This window comes from Ictidomys tridecemlineatus, chromosome 4 (genome assembly GCF_052094955.1).
Source record: "Ictidomys tridecemlineatus isolate mIctTri1 chromosome 4, mIctTri1.hap1, whole genome shotgun sequence".
Classification (NCBI taxonomy): Eukaryota; Metazoa; Chordata; class Mammalia; order Rodentia; family Sciuridae; genus Ictidomys; species Ictidomys tridecemlineatus.
In genome coordinates, this window is record NC_135480.1 from 21,066,582 (window position 1) to 21,082,214 (window position 15,633).

Genomic DNA, 15,633 nt, shown 5'->3' on the forward strand with positions numbered 1-15,633 from the left:
CCCTCTGCCCGTAAACTCGACCCCCTTTACCCCTCCACTTTCCTTGTCCTTGTTACTGAAATGTTTGCAGCACTCGCAGCCTTCTGCTCTGAATCCACAGATTATACTCACCGCAGTCTTCCGCGCCCCCTCCAGGACCCCCCTCCTCCAGGACCACCCCTCCTCCAGGACCCCCCTCCTCCAGGACCCCCTTCCTCCAGGACCACGCCCCCCCAAGGACCCCCCTCCTCCAGAACCGCCCTCCTCCAGGCCCGCCCCCACTCCAGAACCACGCCCCCCAGGCCCCCCCTCCTCCAAGACCAACCCCCCCCCAGGACCCCCCCTCCAGGACCGCCCTCCTCCAGGCCCGCCCCCACTCCAGAACCACGCCCCCCAGGCCCCCCCTCCTCCAAGACCAACCCCCCCCAGGACCCCCCCTCCAGGACCGCCCTCCTCCAGGACCGCCCTCCTCCAGGACCGCCCTCCTTCAGGCCCGCCCCCACTCCAGAACCACGCCCCCCAGGCCCCCCCTCCTCCAAGACCAACCCCCCCCAGGACCCCCCTCCAGGACCGCCCTCCTCCAGGACCGCCCTCCTCCAGGACCGCCCTCCTCCAGGCCCGCCCCCACTCCAGGACCACGCCCCCCAAGGACCCCCCTCCTCCAAGACCAACCCCCCCCAGGACCCCCCCCTCCAAGCCCATCCCCACTCCAGGACCACGCCCCCCCAGGACCCCCTCCTCCAGGATACCCCCTCCTCCAAGACACCCCCTCCTCCAGGACCACCTCCCCTCCAGGACCGCCCTCCTCCAGGACCACCCTCCTCCAGGACCGCCCTCCCTGGAAAGGCGTGGCCTTTGTAAGTGCTGCCTGCTGGTCATCCGGGAGCTTTTCTAGAACACAGTAGCTGCTCAGCGCGTAGCTCTTGAATGAGGACACGTGGGGAAGAGGGGAGCAGGGGACGCCTCCCTGCAGGGGGTCTCCTACCCCAGCACCAGCAGCCCCAGTCTGTCACCCTCCACCCACTGACCCAGGGGGCACACCCCACCAGGTGCGTCCCCAGCTGGATGTTGTGGTTGGGATCTGGGTGGTCCCCAGGGTCCAGGCTTCGGGGCTTGTGAGGTGGGGCGTTGGGAGGTCACTGGATCCGGAGGGCCTCCTTGGTGGATTGATAAGTGGGGGCCTTCCTGCGAGGTGGACCCTGGGAACGGACACCAGGCCCTGGAGAGCATTCCCGTCCCTGCCCACCCTCGGCCCCCCAGCTGCTGTGACTGGCCTTCCGCCGAGGCCTGGCTGTGTGGGGAGGGAGGCCCTGCGTTTCTCCTCGCTGTCATCCAGGTTGAAGCCCGGCCTGGGGCTTGTGCCCACAGGTCCACAGGGACCTGGCTGCTTCCCAGCCTCCCTCCTGAGCCTCCTGGAGCCAGTGGAGAGGCTGGGAACTGGGCCCAGCTTGGACACTGGAAGCGAGTGGGGTGTGGCAGGGGCTCTCTGGGTTGGGCGTCACCTGGGGGATCTGGTGGCTCAGAGGTCTGTGGCCTGGGCTAAGGAGGGGTCGGTGGAAGTTGGCAGGTGGGCAGGGCCTGGTGCTGCTCGAGGCCTGGACTAGATCCCAGCCTCCAGGCCTGGACACTTCCTGTGACTGTCCCCTGGCCTACCAAGGGTTTCCCCCAAACACAAAGCGGTGTCCTGGGATGAAACGTAAAGTTAAAGCAATTCAAATCCTTACCTGCCGAGGGCCTCCTGGGCCTCTTCTGAGAATAGCCAGGGTGTGTTTCCCAAGCGGTCGATCGTCTGTGGTGCCACTCTTCCCTGGAGGGCCTTAAAGGATTGGGGTTCCTTGGAACACCCTCTGGGAAATACTGCTGGGGGTCAGTAGCTGCCCGCGGGGCTCCCTTCCCCTCCTGCCCCCCATCTTCTTTCTCTTCTGGTCCAGCTCAGTGCCCCAGTCTGTCTGGGCACAAAATCTCGAGCCACTCACAGCCTTGTAGATTCCAACAGCAACTCTTTATTCCCGAACTCTCCCTGGCCCTCTACACGCACCTTCTGGGGAAATCCACACCTCCACGGGGCTCTGCATCCCAGAGTACTCTCTGAATCCCAGGAGAACTCCACGGGAACTCAAGGAGTGGAGGGGGGTGCCTGAGGCAGCAGGATACGCCCTATTCCCAGCAGGAATCACCCTAAACCTGGAACCGCCCTAAACCGGGATCCGCCCTGGTCCTTGAGCAGGGTCACCTTTCTCAAACATTCATGCAATGTCACTGCAAATGACCTGGGTCCAAGGGAAGCCCATTTCCACAATGGAGAGTCCTCCCTCTAAGCAACATGGGGTAGGCTGACAAGGAAATTGCCATGCGTCATTCCTACTTGGCTCTGGCTCTCAGCTCAGGTAATGGTGACACCCCAGGAACTCACAGACGGACACTGGACTTTCTGTCATGGACCTCGGGGATCACTGCAAAGTCCAGCCTCACCTGCCCTCGGGGCTCCAGCCAGTGAGGCTCCCGGTGCCAGGACTTCCCTGCCAGCCAGGCCCCATCACTGCAGCCGAGGGCTCATCTGCCTCAGAGCCTTGGCTTGGGCCACCTCCTCCGGGTAGCCTTCCCTGATTATCCCAGCTTTGCTCCGAAGCTCTGGTATGGTAGCCAAAAGGGACAGATGGCGGGGAGCCCGAGGTGTGAACGGCCACTTGGGTTGTCCTGGAGACTCCAACAGTGGGCACGTGAGAGGACAACTCGGGAAGAGTGACCGCAAGGCCTCTGGTTTCCTCCCAAGAATCCCCTTCGCATCTGTGTGGCCTGCACCCTCAGGGCCAGGTCAGGTCTGCCCTGGGCTGGTTCACGTCTTCCCTGTAATGTCTTATTGCGGAAAGTTGCAAACACACTCGAGAGCCGAGCAGACGTCCCGAGGTGGCTCCCGGTCACACCGGCTTCAGCCAGAGTCCACCCTGTCCCATTTCTGTGTCCACCCCCCCCCAGCTCCCAGCGACTTCTGGAGGTGAACCCAAGACAGCGTACATTTCAGGCAGCTTTTTCATTGCTGTGACCAAAAGACCTGACAGAGGGACAATCAGAGGAGGGAAAGTTTATTTTGGATCAGGGCTTCAGAGGTTCCGGCCATGGTGGCCTACTCCAGGCCCCAGGCGAGGCTGGACATCATGGCGGAGGCACAGCAGAGGACAGCTGCTCAGAACCCCGCCCACCAGGTACAAAACCCAGTCCCCAAGGCACACCCCAGGGACCCACTTCCTCCAGCCACACCCCACCTACCCAAAATCACCACCAGTGAATCCATCTCAGTGGATTAATTCACTGCAGGTTACACCGCTCATGATCTGATCACCTCTAAATGTCCTTGCATTATCTCACACCTGAGCTTCCGGGGGCACCACACAGCCAGACCCTAACACCACGTGTCCTATCCGCACTCGAGTCAGTACAGCTCTCCCCTGGTCCTCACCTAGCCACCGGATCATGGTCGCCCTACAGTGCACATCCGGGGACTGCAGCCATTTCCGCCTGCTGCGCGCAGGTTTTGTGCACTCTGCAATCCCCTTGAATCAGGAGCCAGGTGAGGGTGGCCGGTGGGTCTCAGTCCTGTCCAGTCTCTGCTCTCCACTTCTCTCAAGTTTCTCCTTTGCTGCAGACAGTGGTGCTTGGCTGTGCACCCCACAGGGTGGGGATTTCCAAATTGCCTGTCCTTGGAACCCTCCAGTCCACCGCTCCGACCTCCGTGATTCTTGTAAGTTGACGATTCATTTCTGAGGCTCAGTCCGATCCAATTTTGGCTTTTTTAGGAAGACAAGCTCCCAGGGCTGTGTGTTTCCATCAGGAGGCACGTCTCGCCTGCCGTCTCCGGGCTGGGGACGTTCTTTGTGGATGTGTGGCACCTCCACCCGCTGCCTACTGGGGGCTGCCGCATGGCGAAGCTCTAATTTTACCTTCCCATCCTCGATTCTTAGCAGGAATGCTTCTAAAGAGAGAAGTGTCCCCTCGTCCACACTTGGAGTACCCAGTGGCACAGTTTGTATAGGAAAGTCGGGATAAATGCTCGATTCTTCCCTTTTATTTACCAACTAATTACCTTTTAATTGAGTGGCACCAACAGTCTACACCTGTAGATCACTCAGAGATCGCCCCGCATCTGATCAGCTCCATCTCATTTAATTATCACAGGAACCCTGAGCGGTAGACAGGACAGATGGTGTTATTGTTTCCTCTTTTATTTATTCTTTTGCAGATGAGAGAACTGGGACTCAGAGAAGGTAAGCGACTCGCCCGAGCTTAGAGAGCTACTAGAACAATCTGTGCCAACTTTCAAGGAGTCCAAACTGGGCGCCAGACGCTGTTCACTGAAAGTGAATGAACTCACTTAAATGACTATAAGTGATAGGAGGGACAGTCATGGTCTGTCTGTCTTTCTTTCTTTTTAAATATTTTTAGTGTAGATGGCCACAATAGCTCTAATTTGTTGGTTTTTTTATGTGGTGCTGCCGATCGAGCCCCGTGCCTCCTGCACACTAGGCAAGTGCTCTACCCCTGAGCCCCAGCCCCAGCCCCAGCCCAGGGTTCCCATTTCACAGTCAGGGAATCCTGAGGCCCAGAGGGGTTTGCTGGCCTGTTTGAGGTCACGTGATGCTCATGACCACTTCAGGTTAAGTGTCCCTTATCTGAAATGCTTGTGAGAGGGAATATTTTGGGTTTCAGGTTTGGGAATCTTTGCCTGTTACGTAATGAGATATCTCGGGGATGAGAACTTACTCTAAACATGCGATTCATTTACACTTTCTATACACCTTACACACGTAGCCAGAGGTGATTTTATACAGTCTTTTAGGTTACGTGGCACGTGGAACTTATGTCATGTCAGTGCTCAGAAAGTTTTGGATTTGGGAGCATTTTGGAGTAGGGATTTGGGGATTAGGGATGTTCAACCTGTGTCTCTTGAGCACTAACTGCACGTGCCTTGCTGAGGGCTTAAAAGGATGCCACACAGCATCAGGCTGTTAGCTGTGTGGTGGGAACTCCCGGTACATCCGGCATATTGACTTGTCATACCAAACCCCTGGTTACAGATGAGGAAACTGAGGTTCAGAGTGTGGGTGGTGTTCCCAAGGTTACGGGCTTAGGTGGGACCACACGGCATTCCAAACCAGTTCCGACTTGCATGTCACACTGTCTTTTTCCTGTCACTGGGCCAGGACTGGAGCCTTGACCGGCCAGCCTGTGTCTGCAGCTGCCTCTCAACCCCATCCCCCACCCGCAGCCCCCCCAGTGTGTGACCCGGAAGAGAAACCTCTCCCCGTGGCTGAGGAGCAGCTCCCCTGCCCATCTACTTGCTATTATCATCTCTGGCTGCTGCCTTTGCTGTTAATTGACAAGGAGCGAGGGGGGTGACACATAAAGGGAGGAAATCTCATTATCTGGCAAAAGGATTAGTGGTTTTAGTGACTCCGCAGCATCTCAGAGGTAGCTGGCTCGGCCTCTAATTGCTGTTCCCCACCACTTTTCTTCCAGAACCGGAATATTAAGCTCATTCAGCCGCACAATGGATGGAAAGGATCCGGGACCTCTTGGCCTAGCAGGGAGGGGCGGGCAGGCCTCTGCAGGCTGGGAGCTGCCCAGGGAGGGCCCTGCCTGCGCCCAGAGGTCCACCTTCGCCGGGGGCCACCCTCGGTGCCCACCAGGCAGCACCACATGGCCCTAGATCATGAGGACCTAGAAAATGCTTGTGGTCCTGGGGGTGGGTGCCTTGGCCGCAGGCTGACAGGGACACAGAGAGGGAGTCCAGGGAGGGAGGCTCCCCCTGATGAGATGTGGAGGCCAGCTCCTGCACGGAGAGAGGGGCCTTTTGGAAGGCGAGAGAGACGAGGGGGAGAAGACGGGAGCAGAAAAGAAGAATCCAATTAAACCCTCAATTCGAGCCGAGTAAATGAATTTGACTTTAGGTGATCAAGAGGGAGAAAACTTCTAATTAGACACACGGCGATCCCGGGGCTGAGCGCGCTCGTGCCCGCGCTCGTGCCCGCCCCCGTCACTCTTTCGATAAGTGTTCAGGATTAGAAGGAGACAATTACAAGCCGGCTCCCGCCCACCGCCCAGGAGCCCCGCCCCTCCCGGCTTCTGGGCCCTGATTGGCTCTCGCCGCCAGCCAATCCCCTGGGAGCAGGAGGAGGCTCCGCCCCCCGGTGCGCTCCTCTTCCAAGGCCACGGGAGGGCGGGGGGCGGGGCTTCTCTGACCTAGAGAACCTGGCCGGAGGCTGCGGACGGCAGGCTCCGGGCGGGCGAAGCCTGACTCCGGGAAGATGAAACACGTTTGAATGCGTTGGTGCCGCTGCGAGGTCTGCATATTTCGCATGCACGGTGGGATTTTCTGGTTTCATTTGAAAATCAAAGATCTGGCCGTGCGGGGTCTGGACTCCCGCACAGTGGCCCCTTCCTCGGGTGGACAGTGGCCTTCCGTTTAGACAAGTGCAGGTCCCGTGGACTCCCTGCCCCGGCTTCTGAGCTGGTGAGTTCCCCCCACAGCCCCTCTCTGGGGGATGAGGAGGACACACTTGCTCCAATGGGCTGTGCGCTCCCCCAGAGCAGGTGTGATGGCCGCGACTCCCTCCAAGCGCCCAGCACCGGCAGCTGCCCAAGGACACCAGTGGACGCAAACTGAAGGGAACCAGGCCTGCTGGGGCAGAGCGGCCAGGGCGTGCTGAGTGACGGAGGCCTTCTGTACACTTCTTTTGTCCCATCCTCCACCTTTCCCAGGTCCCAGCTGCTCCTGCTGGACGCAATCAGCAGGTCACCAGGTTACCGTGGCCAGGGAATTCCCCTGCAGCTGGTGGAGAGGGCAGCACTTCCAACAGAGGGATGTGCTCGCGGTGGAACCTCAAGCGTGTGACAGCAGCCAGGTCTGTGGGAAGATGGTTTTTGGAAATGAGGTCTACCGAGGGACCCATACGCTATTCAGTGACACAGACAGCCCATGATTTGTGCTAATGTCAATCTGCTTTCCTCATTTGGCTCTGTCACAGGGCAGTTCACTTGACCTATCTGAGCCTCATTTCACCTTGTATGAAAAATGGTGACAGTGAGGCCTTCTGCACATTTCTTAGAAAATTAAACATACACTTTCCACATGACCCAACTATTCCACCCCCAGACAGCTGTCCCAGGGAAATGAACACATCCACTCCCACAAAAACTTGCTCACAGATGTTCGTAGACACATGACTCATCAGAGCTCCAAACTGAAGGCAGCATGAATGCGTATGAACCAGTAAATGCACAAACAATTATGGTATATCCATTCAGTGGAATACTATTCAGCCGTTAACAAGAGACAAACTACGGTTTCATACTTGAACGTGGATGGACCTGAAAAATATGCTGCGTGAAAGAAGCCAGACACAGGAGACCACGGGCTTCATGACAGTCCACAGAATGTCCAGAAAGGCGAGTCTGTGCAGAGAGCAGAGAAGCAGGCCCCTGGGGCAGGGAGGGGTGGGACAGGGACTGATGTGAAGGGCACCAAGGGAGGGCTCTTACTAGGTTGAGGAAAATGTCCTTAGCCTGGTGACGGTGTCGGCTCCATGGGCGAGTTGACTAGGACCACCGCCTGGGGAACTTCAAGGGGTAGATTTTAGGAAATGTAAAACATTCCATCGCAAAACTGTGTAGAGTCCCCTTCTGCCCAGGGCGAAGGAGAGACTGGAAAGAGGGGACACATGCATGGCCACCTCAGTGCCGGGGACCCCGGGCCTTCCTAGGTGTGGGTGCCAGGTTCTCCCTCCTTCCCAGCCGTCTGTGGCTCGGCGGTTTCAGTGCCTGGAACACAGCGGCCTCATCTCTGGGTTCTGTCCAAGGCCTTGGCTCAGGGACGCTCTGTAAAACCCGAGGACTCCGGCCTCTTGGCTCCAGCCGCCGCCAGGTCCGTCTGTCTGTCCTCCTGGAAGACCCGGCCCCTGCCTCTCCCTGTCACCTCCTCTCCCCTGGCTCCTCCCAGCTCCTTCCAGACTCCGTGGACCTCCCGCCCGGCCTCCTCTTTCCCTCGGGGATCTGCCTTCTCCTTGGGGACACAAATGCTCCCCAAGGAAAACCCCGAAGCCATCGGCCACAGGTTCCTCGGCAGCTCCCTGCCCTCTGTCCTTCGTCCCCTTCTGCTCCACCTTGAAAGCCCTGGCTGCTCTCTGCTGACCGGCCAGGGCGCCCCCCCCTGGCATCCGCGGCCTCCCGTGCGGTAGGTAGGCAGGTAGCCACCGGAGCTGTCCAGTGTCTCTGGCTCACGAGGGTGTGACGTCCCTGAGTGCAGGGGTCACGGACACCCCCATCCTGTCCCTCCAGAGCAGAGGTCACCTGCTTAAGGCCCCAGGGGAGCTAGGCACCATGGCGCGTCCGAGGGCTGGTGGGTGACCTGGCCCAGTGCCTGGGACCTGTTTGGTGAAGCCCCACCCCCACCCCTGCCCGTTCCCGCCACAGGCCACCCCTGGCCACCCCAGGTGTCCAGGTGTTGGGGGTGGGTCCGCCTGTGGGGACTGGCGGATGTCATTGGGATTTCCTGGGGTCCTACTGTGTACAGGGCCGTGTTCCGGTGCCCAGCCGTCGGAAATAATAACTCGGCGAGGGACCCCGGGGGCACCTGGCAGTGGGCAGGGTGGGAGAGAAAGCCCGGCAGGAGGAGGGCACAGGGCCTCCGAGCTGGCCCCGAGGGTGCTTGAAGGAGACATGCTGGGGACAGAGCTCCAGGCCGAGGGGACAGGAGCAGAGCCTCAGGAGGGGCCTGGCCTGGCATTCCCGAGTGGGGAGGGGTCAGGTGGGTGACGGAGACGAGGTCAGAGGTCGTGGTGGGGATTTCAGCCTGGGTCTTGGGTGGAGCACGGGCTAGGGGGGTGAGGGACTTGGACTTTCGCGGTTGGAGCAGCGGGAGACACGGTGGCACACTCGCCCTGACAAGCCGGCTGCTTGTCCTGCTCTCCGCTGGTCCCTGGCTCAGTCCATCTTCCCAGTGCCCCGTTGGGTTCAGATTCCCCCATTTTAAAGGGGGATAGTAATAGACTCAGAAAAGCAGTCTGCCACGTTCCCACAGCCTGAGCCCACCAGCCACCCAGCCCTGTCACCCGCGTGCTAACCGCTGCTAGCCCTGCCTGGTGGGTCGGGAAGGCAGGGCTGTGTGTTCAGACAGACTCGAGTGCCCAGCTCTTCTCCATCGGATCGCTCTGTGGCCTCGGGAAGTTACTTAACCTCTCTGTGTCCTAGTGGTCTCACTGTCCAGTAGAGGTAGTGCCAACCTTAGAGGTCATCAGGATGAGACGAGGTCATGCAGGTGAAATTCAAGGGAGGGTTCAGCACAGGGCACTTTTCCTCGTGAGCTGTGGGCAGGCCACTCAGCTGTGCCCCGGCCTTCCGCAGGGTGAGGTGGACTTCAGAGACGGCGTCTTCCCACGGACTTGGCCCCCTCTCCTCCTGGGCCTCAGTTGCCCCCTGGAGAGAAGATGGGCCTGGGGTGCTGCCCTGCTTGGCCTCCAGGCCTCCAGTGTGATGCTGCCCCCGACTCCCCACCCTACAGCTCTCCCGGGGCCTGGACACGGAGAAGAGGAAGGACCCGCCCAGACCCTGCCCCTCACCAGACCCTGCAGCTGGGAAGGCCTCCGAGATGTCCAAACCCTGGGCCCGTGGCGTCCCCGTGGTGAGAGCCACCCGCGCGGTCATCAGTCCTGCTGCCCGGGCCTGCCCCAGGCCTCAGGGTCACGAAGCAGATGGCTTCTTTCAGAGTCTAATTATCCGACTGCCCAGAGCCCAGCAGGCGCCGGCCGCAGTGAGCAGCAGCCAGGCGGACGGTCAGGACAGGCCGCCGCGCCCTCTGGACACTCCCGTTCCCTGAGTTCGGGCAAACCCGGCATCAAAGCTTTCCCCTGTCCCGAGGCCACCAAGGTGCCCGGCCGGAGGAAGCCTCTTGGCTCCCCAGAGGGTCCCAGCGCCCTCAGCTGCGCGCCTCTGTGTGGGGACGCGAGCAGGTGCCTGTCCCTGTGTCTCGCTCTCTGTCTCCTTCGCTCCTCTCCGTCTCACAAGAGAAGGAGCAAGTCCCTGCTCGAGGACAGCCTTTGTGTCCAGGCTGAGGCAGGGCACTTCCAGTCCCCCCAGGGCAGCGGCCAGTGCTTCCCCCAGGTGGCTCCCAATGGTGCCGTCTCGTCGTCCCGTCTGGTCCTCGACAGCCCCGGACGCCAAGGGCTCAGCCTGTGGCACAGAGGGAACGGCGACTCGGGCACTGAGGGCCCGGATCCGGTGGCCGCTACGAAGCATCACTCTCTGCCGTTTACCTGCACAGCATCGGCGTCACCTACAAAGGATCTTCCCATCCCGCCTCCTGGGGACCGTCACAAAGCCCTAGAGGGCGGCTGTCACTAACCCTGACCGCTGGTGTGGAGACCACGGCTGGAAATCGGAGCGGCACTTCCAAGGCTCCTGGGTTCCGTTAAGTGCAACAAGCATTTATTGAACACCTACTGTTTACAGGCCCCATTCTGGGACTCGGGGGACAGTGGGGACTGGAAGTGGCTCCCCCCGTTGAGGTGCTCATTCTGAGCTCCTGCAGAGCTGCCCTGAGGAGGGGTCCAGGGCAGGGCTGCGGACGGCGGTGGAGGGCTTCCTGGAAGAGGCGTCACCTGAGCTGGCCTTGAGGGATGAGTGGGCATGACGGGACAGTGGAGGGACACACGTGTGGAGTGAGCCCAGCCTGGCGGAGCGCAGGGCACAGGCGAGGGCCGCCCGCGGGCAGCGTGGTGACGGGTGGGCCCCTGGCGGCCGCGAAGCAGAGCTCGGGCTTAGGCTCGGGTCTGGCCTCCTTTGCTTTTAGCGATTGGACTCTGGAAACCACCCGAATGTCCCCACGTCCCAGGTTCCCATCTGCAAGCGGGGGTGACGTCCGTGCCCGTGGCAGAGCCGCGCTCCCCATGCCATCTGCTCGGGGGCCCACCGTCCAGGTGCTAGAAGACCGAGGAGCCTCAGACGGGGTTAGCCCAAGACGCACTTGTGCGGGAGGTCCAGGTGGCGAGTGGACGGGGGTGTGAGATGGGGGAGGCGTGGGGGAGGGAGGTCCAGCCCAGAGACCCCCCATGGAGCTGGCCCCAGGTCCTGACCAGGTGGAGCGCTTCTCCCCCAGCCCCAGGCCCTGCACCCAGTGACCTAAGGACCCTCCATTAGGCATTAGGCTCCACCCCTTCAAGTGTCCTCCTCCTCCAAAGAGCACCATTCAGGAGACCCGGCCTTCACACCTGGGCCTTGGGAAGACATCGGAGGCCCAAACCACAGCAGAAGGTGAAGTCAACACTGTGAGCTTTGAATGAGGCTGATTTCCTCCAGGCTGTGGGTGAGCCGCATCTAACCACCTGCAGGTTTTAATAGAAAAAGTGCCCATCTTCCTCAAGGAAGAGGGATTTGGCCAGCAGACCTGGCTGCAGTGTCAGTGTTGCCCGGGTCTCCACCTGGGCTGTGGATTTGGACTTGTGTGATTCCTTAAATCTCCCCACACCACGTATGCACCGGATTAATACAGAATTAGATCATAAAACATATGACAGCAAATGACAGACATAAAGAGTTCATGAGCTCGTCCACTTACAGCTCCTCCACTTACAAAGGGGTAGGGCGACATCCTGAAACCCACAGGAAGTTGAAAGTGTCATCGTCACACCCCAGCCCTGTAGGGCGTTGATTCTTTCCCTTCAGGGTCCTGTGGTCCACTGGGAGCCTCAGCTCACAGCTGATGCCCAACAGCGACAGAGAGCACGTCCTGCCTGTCCTTCACCTGGGAAAAATAGACATTCAGGCTTCCAGGCACATTTTCTACTGAGGGGGCACGGCTTTTATATCATAGCAGAGTTTAAAAAAAAATCACCAGCTGACCCGTTGTAAGCTGGGGACGCCCTGACGCACTGCGCGATGCCATCCATGTGACTCCAGGGAACTGGAGCAGCCCGGGGTGGGGCTGGGAGGGTGGATGCCAATGGGCTCCGGGAACCTTGGGACGACAGAAGGAGGTGGGGTCGGTTGACTGTGTGGACCCCAGTGTCCCCCTGGGAGCGGGTGCCGTCCATCCTGCCTGGGGCGCCCCGTGCAGCTCCGGTGCCGTCAGGCAGGTTGATGGGCGGACCTGGGCGGGACTCTCCGGAAACTTCCTTGGGACCCCTCAAGGAAAATGGAGAGCAGGAGGGCGTTGTCCTTCTCCTGTCTGAGGGGACCCACTCTGTCCCTTGAGCGTGGCCCCTGGTCCCCTCCCCTATCCTTTCTAATAAGCTCCTGCCCGTTACTCCGAGGGGACAGGCGTCGGGTGGTGGGGCGCAGAAGGTGGCCTTGGGCGTCTTCCTCGCAGCGGCACAGAATCGCACCCAGATGCTGCGGTTTTCGCAGCTGCAGCTGCAGAACTCTTGGGGGAACGGAGGAGCGGCTCTTCCTGACCCCGGGGCGGGCGAGGCCTCGGTCGGTACCGAACCAAGAGCACCAACGGCAGAAGCAAAAACAGACCCTTGGAGTCATTGAACCCAACTTCAAGGGACACCATGAAAGCCAGGCGGGGACAGCGCCAGGAGGAGAAAAGCGTCCGCGCATCCGTGTCCCCTGATAAGTGGCTGGTCCCTGGCACATGGAAGAGCATCACAAGTCACATGAAATGACAGATTAGAAAACGGCCGAGATCTCAGACCTCTTCCCAGATCAGATACAGAAATGGCCGAGGAGCACGAGGGGGACGCCTCCTCTTCCATCGGGAGAGCCATCCCGGGTCCCACTGCCCCCCACGGGGAGGAGAGTGACCACAAAGACTCATGGTGACGAGTGTGGGGACCTTCAGGGAAGCCACAGCCCTCGGGGTGGTGGGAGTGGGGGTGGTGCTGGGCTTGGACCCAGCCTGGCCGTGCCCCAGAAGGTCACTTGGAGTCATCAGGTGGCCAGGCAGCTCCACCCCTAGGCATCCCACCCGAGACCCTATTCCGCAGAGCCCGATGGCGGACCAGCTCCACCAGCTCCGAGGACGAAGAGCCCAGTAACCAGGACAGAGCCACCAAAGAGACAAGGTGCTGCTGATGCTGCACGGTGACCTGGTGACGATGCTGAACCAGAGAAGCCAGACAGGAAGGTCCCATGTTGGGAGATTCCTGTGAGCAGCCAGATCTGCGGAGGCAGAGGCCGGGGGTGTGGCTTGGAGGACCTGGGGGAGTGACAGAGAGGGAGGGAGGGAGGGAGAGAGAAAGAGGAGGAGGAGGAGGGGAGAGGAGGAAGAGGGGCCTTCTAAAAGCCTTCTTTAAACTTTGAGGCATCCAGAAAAGCGAGGAGGAGGCTGTGGGGGGTGCAGCGTGGAGGCCGGGTAGAGGCCGGGTGGAGGCTGGGTAGAGGCCCCGAGGAGGCCGAGGCGGGTGCAGACCCGGGTGCGGATCTGGCTTGGTCTTTTACTAGCTGCTGGACCTTGAATCATTCTGGTCGCAGTTCAGAGATGCAAATCATAAAAATAACCAAATCACAGGTTTCTGTGTTTTGTTGGTGAGAATAAAGATGTCCAGTGGGTGGTTCCTCCCACGGCGCCTGGCGTCTGTCCACACTGGATGCCCCTAGACTGTTATTTCCCTCTGGACAGGCTGCCTGCCACTTGCAAGTAGGGGCTGAGCCCTACTCCACTCTGGGTCCTGGCAGCTGGCACAGAGGCTGGCCTCCATCCCAGATCCCCGTCCTCCCAGACGGGCCAGGCGGAGGTGTGCGGCTGTGCGTGGCCCCTGTGCGTAGACGGACGCCCGTGTCCCTCTCCTGCCTGTGACCAGGCCTCCGCTGGTCCCCAGATGTGCTCTAAAGAACCTCTGTCCTTCCGCTTGCCTCCTGGGCGGCAGGCTGGTCACCATGGCAACCAGTGGTTTCTACAGGACGGAGCACAGGGAGGCTCCGTGGACAGGAGCTGGCCATCACACTGTGCGCCTGAGATAGAGTGTCCGGGAGGCGGGGGGCATGGAGGCTTGGCTTCCACTTAGTAGGGAAAAAATAACGCACCTCCATAAACCCCAGTTAGAAAGGGGGTTTGATAGGATATTCCCGTATTTCTCCCTTTTTTCCTTCCTTCCTTCCTTCCTCTCTCTCTCTCTCTCTCTCCCTCTCTCTCTCTCTCTCTCTCTCTCTCTCTCTCTCTCTCTCTCTCTCTCTCTCTCTCTCCCCCCAATGGCCTTTCTCCCTCTCCCCCGGAGACAGAGCCCCGTGAGCTCCCGGGAGGTGCTGGCCCAGGTCTGCAGCCTGCGTTGAAGGTCTTTCCTGAACGTCCCTCCTGCCAGCACCGTCCTGCTCCGTCCTGCTGCGTCCCTGGGGAATCGCCGGGCAGCCCCAGGGTCCGTGTGTCCAGCCAGCCCTGCTCTGCTTCCCCATGTCAGGCCCTGAGGTGCTGGGCGCAGCGGGCAGTGGTCCCTCCTCTTCCCTGGGAGCCGTGGACCCGTGTGGATGACCGTCTCTTGGATCGATTGGGTTTTTATTGACAGTTTCTAGGATGGTGGGGACTTGCTGTCCAGCCAACAGTGAGGAAGAGCCCAGAACGAGTCTCAGGCTCAAAGCACAAAAATAACATTTAAAAATCGACAAAACAGATGAAGCACCTTAATTCAAATGCTGGACAACAGGCCCGGCAGGGTGACCTCGGGGGACGGGGTATGGAGTGACAGGGGACTGCCCTGGCAGACGCCTGTGGGCACCTCCAGCCAGCAGGCAGGACAGGAAACTGCCAGCCCACAGTCCATGGGCCCAGGGGACAGAGACCGGGGCTGGTGGAGGGCAGCTGGAGCAGGCAGGACTCAGGCACACAGGAAGAGATGGAAGGACGGATAGATAGATGGACACACGGACTGATCACTCAGCCTGCTGCAGAAGTGTGCTTGCCAGCGTTTGGCTGAATACTTGTTTAAAAATGTGTGGGGTGGACAGCATATGTTTGTCTCCCAGCAGCTTGGGAGGCTGAGGCAGGAGGATGGCAGGTTCAAAGCCAGCCTCTGCCACTTAGCAAGATCCCGTAAGTAAAAATCATAAAAAATGGGCTGGGAATGACATGGATCAGTGAACACCCCTGGGTTCAGTCCCTGGTGTGAAAGAGACAGTATGGGGTGAGCCTCAGGAGGCTGAGCTCAGTACCCACCACCAGGGACCAGGAGGTTGAGCAAGTCCTGGGGGGGCATCCAGAGGACAGGCCTCAAAGAACACGTGGCAGCAGCTAGGGTCCTAGGAAGTCCTTGTAATGGAACTAATCTAGCCTTAGTCTAAAGACTGCATGGGGTCCGGCCCAACAGAGTTGAAAACACAGATTCAGAGTCAAACTGATCTCCACCTCAGGCCTGAACGACGAATATAAAGTTGAATGTGTTCAACATCCAACATGATCCGCGGCCCAAGAGAAAAAGCAGTCAATTGAAACAGCCCCTTGCTCCATGTGACAGTTCCCTAGGGAGGGGCGGTCCCCTCGCGGGCAGCCGGGCCGGATCTTGGTGGTGATCTGGAGACCGGGTCCAGGTGCAGGGTCTCCGGGAGTGGCGTCCCCCAGGGCTGTCCCCTGGGAACTCGTCCCCCAGCTCAACAGGCTCCAGGGGGCCGGCCGCGGCCAGGCAGTGCCCGAGGAGTCGGGGACAGGACAGAGGGAACCCTGTGGGCTTGGAG